This window comes from Calypte anna, unplaced genomic scaffold (assembly GCF_003957555.1).
Source record: "Calypte anna isolate BGI_N300 unplaced genomic scaffold, bCalAnn1_v1.p scaffold_3_arrow_ctg1, whole genome shotgun sequence".
In the NCBI taxonomy this organism is placed as follows: domain Eukaryota; kingdom Metazoa; phylum Chordata; class Aves; order Apodiformes; family Trochilidae; genus Calypte; species Calypte anna.
Window position 1 is genome coordinate 7,646 of NW_022045510.1, and position 8,871 is coordinate 16,516.

General features: G+C 45.7%; 1 long non-coding RNA gene across 1 annotated transcript; it reads left to right on the top strand.

Annotated features, from left to right (window-relative positions):
• The first annotated feature begins 1,677 nt into the window (after window positions 1-1,677).
• On the top strand, window positions 1,678-3,515 carry LOC115600343. Its single transcript, XR_003988907.1, has 3 exons — window positions 1,678-2,045; window positions 2,602-2,663; window positions 3,429-3,515. It is a non-coding gene; the product is annotated as an uncharacterized LOC115600343 (long non-coding RNA).
• The last annotated feature ends 5,356 nt before the right edge of the window (window positions 3,516-8,871 follow it).

Sequence of the window (8,871 nt, forward strand, 5' to 3'; positions counted from 1 at the left end):
CATTCTTTCTTTGAGAATGGAAATCGTGGCTTTGTGTTGCAAACAGTGCTGTGTATCTAGGAAGTGCCCTGCTTTCTTTTTTTGCTGTGTTCTGCCTCTGAACCAAGTGTTTTGTGGCAGCAGGCTGCACGCACGTCGCTGTGTGTGACCTGAATGAACACTGACCAAGTGAGAGAAGCAATTTTGTACAGCTATCTTTACTGAAAGAGTGGAGGAGCCTCAGGCCTCAGAGCAGGAGGAGGAGGCCCCCTTTGCATTGCTGGAAGCATCTTGCTCTTTACTGTATGGCACACAGTTTATCTGAGAGTGAGATCCTGCACCTTGGAGACATTGGAGTGAATTATTTGTGGCCATAGTGATATTCAGAAACTTTCTTTTTTACATAAGAAAGTCAAATGTCACCAAAGAAAGGATTGAACACAGAAGCACATGAAATGTGTATTCTGATCATTTTCTCTCTAGCTTGTCACAAATTTGAGGGGATGTGATGTTTTCTGTTAAGATTGTTCTCACAATTAATCAACATGCACTCTAGGAGTAACTAAGTAGCATTAAGTCCTGCTGGTTGTAAAAATCTGTTGTTTTCCTTGTAGGTGAGCACTCCGGATCTACATTCCATGAGTCATCACCAGCAAAAATAGAGGCCTAAAGGAAGCCAGTGACAACTCTGGTGTGCAGGTATGTGAAGCCAAATATTTGGCATTAGAGTCTGGGCTGGTGAGTGGCATTATAGAGTAAATTGGATGATAGAGTAAGGTAAAGAAAAGTAACCAGCAAGTGAGTAATGGTGATGGCAGAGTCCTGCAGAGGAAGGTTGTGTTACTGTCTGAAGTTTGGTAGAGTCCTCTTAGGGCGAAGAAAAATCCTTGCCAGATGCTGGATATTTGCTGTAGTGCTGCTTTGTTTCCAGCTGGTTTGCTTCAGTTTTGCCTAGTGTTGTTGCTGCTGTGCTGTGCAGATAAAGACTGCTGGGTGGCATATTTGTGAGGAAAGTTCCTTAAGACCCTTTGCCTTCCTTAGAACTGTCTTAATTTTTCTGGAGTGTTCCAACAGTCACAGCACTGATCATGGAATTAATAGGGTTTTCTTAATGGATTGTGTTTTCAAAGGGAATGTATGGCAGAAAAGATGAATTTCATGTCCTTTCCTTGAATAAGGAGAGGTCCTGCAGACAACAGAATTTGATTCTGTGAAGGAAAAAAAGTATGTCTTTTTTTGGCTACCGTTTTCTCAGCGTGTCTGAGGTTTGAGCTCTCCATGGGAAAGGGAGGGTAGCTCAGAGTTGTTGTGCAGGTGTTCTCTGCCTTTTGGAAGAAGCTGTGTAAGCACACGGCATTTCCAGATTGCTTTGAAGCTCTGGTGCTGAGCAGTCTCAAGTGTTGGTAACTCTTGCTGCTCCTTGCAGGTGGTTTGACTGCTGTGATACAGGCTCCCCAAAACCCTTCAGGTCAAATGGGTTTGGTCATTCCTAATCTGTTCCTGCCAGAGAGAATTCTTTGTGTCTGAATGTTTCAGAACTGATGAAAAAAAGAAAAGGAAAAGCCAACAGAAAGCTTGGTGGAAGGAGGCAGAACACACGTGGAAGTGGCTGCAAATCCAGTCCACCATTCAGCTCACCTGGGACATCCTGGCACCAGTCTGGTTCTGAACTGAAGTTCTGAAGAGTAGGAAGCGTCCCCAGCTCACCCATTGGAGCAGAACCTCTGATGAACAGGATTTCCTCTTCTGCAAAACCCTCAGGTCAAATGGGTTTGGTCATTCCTAATCCCCTCTACTGTTCCTGGTTCCTACCAGAGATCATTCTTTGTGTTTGCTGAATGTTTCAGAATTGATGGGAAAAAAAAAAAAAGGAAAAGCCAACAGAAAGCTTGGTGGAAGATAAAAGAACACACGTGGAAGAGGCTGCAAATCCAGTTCACCATTCAGCTCACCTGGGACATCCTGGCACCAGTCTGGTTCTGAACAGAAGTCCAGTAGGAAGCATCCCCAGCTCACCCATAGGAGCAGAACCATTGATGAACAGGATTTCCTCTTCTGCAGTCAGGGTAAACATTTTGAAATCCCATCCTCAGCTACTGCCGAAGAGCATCTGTAAGCAAGGTTGTGCTTTTTAGCCTAAAGTTACAACTCCTTTTCAGGGATTACTCCTGGTGTAAGTCCTCCTCATCCCAACACAACATCTAGGTGTGCTAGGGGTGAAAAGTTTGGGTTTTGAGGGCTGTTTCCCAAGAGTGCCCAGAAACCAAAGATGATGCCACAGGATCTTCCTAGCTAAGCTTTAAATTAAATTTTCTTATCTAGGCTGTATGACTATAATAAATAAGTCTGCAATAAATCTCATTTTATACTTCAATGTAGAAGATCCACTGTGTGTAGGAGGCATTTGGGTTTTTATGGGGTTCTCCTGGAGGAGCTGTGAATTTGATCACTGCCCTCCCTTTAGTCCTGGAGAGAGGGCCCTTCCCTCCACTCTGCTGGTTGATGGCCTCACTTGTTTGGCCCTTGGAGTTTTTGTCTGGCTTTGTGTGGATTGGAAGAAGGTTTTAGAATGTTTTAGGATATTGCACTCCTGTTAATGGGATATTTTCTGGATACAAGCAGGAACTGGATGAGTTCATCTCTGAAGAAGTTGGTAAGAAGAAGATGGTAAGATGAAGAACAAGGTAAGGTGTCATGTTAGAGGTAGGAAAAATAGAACTGCCTCTAACTCTTAAAAAGAACATCTTGAAAGCTGTTGAGTTCCTTGTTAAGCACAGGGGGTTTTTTCTGCTCTCTTTACACAGAAACTTTCTGCTTACAAAATGCTCTTTAAGCGCTTGCCTGAATAAAAAAACCCCAAAAACCACAAGAACAAAGAAAAGTGACCCATTTCCTCCCCACAGATACACTTGGCTTCAGCTGAAATCATCTTTCCCTGGACTTAATGCTCAATCCCAACCAGAAAAGGAGCCCTGCAGAGTTTCATAGCCCTGAGCCATCACTTCTCCAGCACAGGCTCATAACATAAATGCTGTTATATCTTGGGTTTTGCTGTCCCTTACTCATTGCTTGTGTTTGTAGCTCCTCTGTGTCAGTCTTTTTTTTTCTTTTTGCATAGGCAAGAAGAGGATGATCAGTGACAAAACTTACCCTATTTTTTAGAGAAAAATCACTCAGTATTGTTCAGGCAAAGGAGCTGAATTTTTGTCATCCATGGCATCAGACATGCTCTGTGATGTCCAAGAGGGAATTGCAGCTATTTTGTAATGATTCCTCCAAAGTCACAGCTTTGCAGGAAGCCCCTGAGCCCATTTCCCTCTGTTTCTGTCTGCTTTTAATCACAGAGAGTGTTCAGCTCTGGCTTCGTAGCCGTAATGTTCTGACAGTGACCTCTTTGCCCCTCTCTCCTGTAAAAGTAACACCAGGAATCTTATCTCTTTTCTGCCCAGACACTGATGAACTTTACATCTTTGGGAGCTTATTCCATACCTTTTGATGGATCAGAAGAGATGAAAATATGTTTCTGTCAGTCTGAAGAAATGTTCTGAGTCTGTTGGATGGATGACAGCCCTGGTGCCCTTCCCTGGTGGTTTTTTGATGTGTAGTCCTCTCCCTCTCTCCTTTCCCCCTTTCTTCCTTTCCCCCTTTCCCCCCTTTCCCCCCTTTCCACTTTTCTCCCTCTTTCCCCCTTTCCCCATTTTTTCCCCCCCTTTCCCCCTTTCCCCCATTTCCCCCTTTTCTCCCCTTTCCACTTTTCTCCCCCTTTCCCCCTTTCCCCCCTTTCCTCCCTTACCACCTTTCCCCCTTTCACTTTCTGCTTCTCCTTTCTCCTTTCTCCTTCCCTTTTTCACTCCGTTTCCCCTTCCTCTCCCATTCTGCCCCAAATTCCTTTCCCCTCCTATTCCCCCCCGTCCCTTTCCCCCATCCCATTCCCTCCTCACCCATTCCCCCTTTCCCCTCCCTTTCCTCCCCCTTTCCACCCTCTTTCCTCCTCTCCCCCCCCCTTATCCCCCCTTTTCCTTATTTCCCCCCATTCATCCCCTTCTTCCCCTTCCCCCCTCCTTTTCCTCGCCCCTTTTCCTCGCCCCTTTTCCTCTCCCCCTTTTTATTCCCTTTTCCTCCTCCCTTTTTGCTTTCCCCCCTCCTTTCTCCCCCTTGCATTCTCCCCCTCCTTTCTCCTCTACCCTTTTCCCCGCACCCTTTTTCCCACCCGCTTTCCCCCCTCTTCTCCCCCTCCTTTTTCTCCCTTCTCCCCCCCTTTCGTCCCTCTTTCCCCCCTCTTTTTCCCCCTCCGATTTTTTCCTCCCTTCTCCCCCCCTTTTCATCCCTCTTTCCCCCCTCTTTTTCCCCCTCCCCTTTTTTCCTCCCTTTTCCCCTGCACCCCTTCCCTTTCCTTTTCTTCCCTCCCCTGCCCTCCCCACCCTCTCCTTTTTTTTTGTAAGTTTTGTAAATAAATTGATTTGAATTTTGCTTTTAAAATTTTCAGCAGTCTCTCACCCTTATTTCTTGTTGCTACCAAATCTGCTCTTCTTACCCTTTTTCATTTTCTTCACCCTGCTTTTGAAATGGAATGGACAAACCCTCATATTTCTGAAGCAAAAGACATAGCTGGCTTTTCAAGAGTGCATAAAGGGCTTTGGCAGTAGAAAAACTGCTCCAGAAATCACTTGGGCACCAGCAATGTGCTCATGTCCTTTGCTACATGTCTGGGATTGAGAATGATCTGGAGGGTCATGGGAATGATCTGTAGGATCATGGAGCAGGAGGAGCACGGGAACCTCATCCTGGAGCAGCTCCAAGAGACACTACTGCTGAGTGAGGCTGATGCTGTGGATGGGATTGAGAAGGGAGTTCCATGGGAACAGGGGCAGGGTTGGCTTCAGTTGAGTGGGATCATGGAATCATGGAATGGGTTGGGTTGGAAGTAGATGATCTTTAAGCCTTCCAACCCAACCCATTCCATGATTCCATGATTCTGTGAGAAGGTCCCAGCCAGTTCCAGGCCTGAGAGTCTCCACAGCCACCACCAGGGCTTTGTGATGCAAGGCCTGGTGTCTGGATACCTACCTGGGGGTAGATAAGGGATGTGGAGACCTGGGGTGCCCGTATCTGGGAGAGCACCTCCCTCAGGAGTCAGCAGCTGCCCTGGGTGACCATGGAATGTCTGTGGCAGAAAATGCCCAAGATGTCCCTGGGGAAGGAGGTGGAAGCCTGCTGCCAGCCCTCCACAAGACCCCAAGGTCAGTGACTGAAGGAAGGGCCAGAACAGAAGTTCCCCTGCAGGCTGTGGGGAGAGGGCAGCTGTCCCCTGCAGCCCATGGAGGAGCACAGAGGGGCAGATGTGGATCTGCAGACCATGCAGGAGCACCCTGCACCAGGGTGACATCAGTTTTTAACTGAAATACATCAAATTTTAGAAAAAAGTCACATTTGAGCAGCGTGAGCATGTCTGGGGCAAGGGGCAGGAAGGTGAGATGGCTTGTCTCTCTGTGTCTAGATTTCTAGTGAGTTCCATGGGGACAGGGGCAGGGTTGGCTTCAGTTGGGTGGGAGGTGTCCCTACCCATGCATGCAGGGGATTGGAACAAGATGATCTTGAACCCTTCCAACCCAACCCATTCCATGATTCTATGATTCTGTGACACAATCCCAGACAGTTCCAGGCCTGGGCTCTCAACAGCACCACCAGGGCTTTGTGATGGGGTAGGTGCAGTTTCTCAGCTGTTCCCTTTACAGCAGAGACCCAGCCCCGATGAGGAGCCATGACAGCATCTTCATATTCTCGTGCTATTTTAATCCCACCACCCACAGTTGGTTCCATTTCTCCAGGAACCCATAACATTACTGATAGTGTAGGGTTAAATGGGGATGGTGCAGCATGCAGAAACCTTTGCCTCACAGGCTTAGGGCATGGCATGTGATAAGGATCTACAGTCTCATCATTGGTATAGATCACATCTTGTACAGCCAATTCTTTCAGATACCTGAAAGCTTATCCAAGTGTGGGTGCTTTGACCTGTGGGCAGTCTATTTCCTCTTTATAGGGATATTTCCTGTGTGAATGAAATGTGTATCCTGTGTGTATCTCCTAGGTGTGTGAAAAAACAATTTACCATGGACCACACTGCTGAACACCATATCAGAACTACGGTTCTTAAGCAGTTCTTACCAAGAATGAACCACAGAGCAACACTAATCCCAGATAAAAAGCCACAGATCACATACCCTGAGTACCAAAGGTACAGCATGATTGGTTTAATTTCCAACCCTAGAAAATTTCCAGAGAAAATAGTTGGATTCCCTCTCAGTGGAACCATCTGGGTATCCTCTCATGGAAGTCAAAATTCAAAATAGTCATATAAATGAGTTGAGATTTCAAGTGGGCTGGAGCTAATTAGCTTAAGCCCCACATGGGGCACCAATAAATCTGTCAGGGTTTAACACTGTGCTGGCAATTAACCGAATGACAGCAGCTCTGTATTAATGTCCTTCCTCACCCTGATAAAGAAAGGAGAGAGAATAAGGGAGAGAGACTTACGGGTTGGAAACTAAACTACACAGCTTTAATGAAACAGTAATGATTAAAAGGAAAAATTACTAAATATATACAAATATACAGAAAAATGGTACCATGATCATCCCCCCTCACCCCCAATAACTCTCACATCACCACTGAGGCTTCAGGGCAGCCCTGGGAAAGTCCAGGCTGGACTCCTCGGGTCATCAGGCCTGGTTTAATCCCAGATCAGTTGTAGTGGTGATGGTGGGGTGATCTTTGCCATCTTGGGTTCCTCCCTGCTTGTCCTTCAGTTTAAAGCCTTTTTCAAGCAGTTTACAGAAGGAGCTGCAGGCATGGACAGTGTAGGGCAGCCTGCAGGAGAGGTGGCCAAGGGCTCTGGAAGGCTGAAAGGCCCAACAGGACCAAGGGCTTTGTCACCTCAGACATGGCAGCTGCCTCAACCACCATGGTCTACCAGGAGTCATTTTGTCCTGAGGCTCTGGACTTTCTTTCCCCTTCTTGGGGAGGTCAGGATGTGTCAGAATTTTTATTTATTACTCATTTTCGTACTCTACTGTCCCCAGGAAGAGTCCTGACCCACAAGTGAGGGATGGGCTCTGCCTTCCCATTGCCTGGGGCTCAGGGTTTGGCCTGACTGATCCATAAAATAAATAAATACACAAATAAATAAATAAATAAACACATAAGCAAACAAATAAATAAATATCTCTGGATTCAGAGCCACCTTTACAGAACCTTTGCCTCCCTGCAGTCATGGCCTCCAGTGATCTTCTCTAAGAAGCCTCTGGGGAGGCTTTGTCAGCAATGGGACCCAATGGAGCCAATCAATAATTCAAGATAATTTGGGGTTTTGTTTTCCCTTTAACTTCTTAAGAGGATTTTTTTTTTCAGTCTCCTGTCAGTCCCTGAGGATCATGGGCTCGGTCCCTCTGGCACCATGGGGCCCATCACAGCACTGAGCACCCTGTGGTGGTTTTAGTGCTCAAGAGTTGCACAGAAAACTGAAGAGGTTCCAGTGTGGAGAAAAATTAAAAAATTGAACTTAAAGCTCAGCTGGGAACATCCCAGGGCATCATCTCCTTCCTCAGGGTTCCGTTTGTTAAAAAAAAAAACCAACCAAAAACCCAGTTACAGACTTCCTGAGCCAAAATTCAGTATTCCAGATTATTCAATTTTTTAATCTAATCTGTAGGGCTCGGGAGGGGCCCTACAAATAAATATTTGTAATATTAAATATTAATATTGACATCAATATTAAAATATTGGTGTGAATTAAAACACTGATGAAATTAAATGGTTTGAAATTAAAATTATTGGTTTGAATCAGGACTGGAGGGAACTTTTCCATTTTAGGGGAAAAGTTTGATTTTTCTGGAGGAAAATCGGAGTCCCTGGTGCTGATTGATCTAAAAAACTAAAGAGTTGGAAAAAAGAAAGAATTTAAAACAAAATTTAAATAAGTTTAAAATTTAAATTACATTTAAATACATTTAAATTAAATTAAATTTTATTTAATTTTTACAAAATGGGGTTTTGCAGATTTTTCATGGTTTTTTTGGATTTTTATGGGGTATTCATAGGTTTTTATGGTTTTTCATGGATTTTCATTGGTTTTCAGGGGTTTTAAGGATTTTTCACGGATTTTTCATGGGGTTTTTCATGAATTATTCAAGGATTTTTATGGATTTTCATGGGTTTTCCTGGATTTCCATTGATTTTCCTGCATCTTCATGGGTTTTCATGGATTTTTCACAGGCTTTTCATGGGGCATTCATGGGTTTTTATGGATTTTCATGGCGTTTTCCTGCATTTTTCATGGTTTTTCATGAATTTTCATGGGTTTTCATGAGTTTTTGTTGGTTTTCATGGATTTTCATGGGGTTTCATACATTTGCATAGATTTTGCATGGATTTCCATGGGTTTTCATGGCTTTTTCAGGGATTTCCATGGATTTCCATGGCGGGGGGTTTGGGGGTCCTGGGGAATCTAGGGTCCCATTTGGGGGGGCTCAGGGGGTCGTGGGGCAGCCAGGGGGTCCCCAAATCCCCCCCAGCACTCCCAAATGGGACCCCAGACCCATCCAGAACCCAAATCTCCCCCAGACCCCCCCCAGTATGGGACCCCAGACCTCCCTAGAGCCCCCAAATCCCCCCCAAGACCCCCACATCCCTCCCAGGGAACCCAAATCCCCCTCCAGGACCCCCATTGAGACCCCAGACCCCCTAAGTTCCCCCAAAAATGAGAACCCAGACCCCTCCTGTGGGACACCAGACCTGTCCAGAACCCCAAATCCCCCCCAGAACCCCACAGTGGGACCCCAGACCCCTCCAGGACCCCCCATAGCGCCCCCAAAATGGCACCCTAGACCTCTC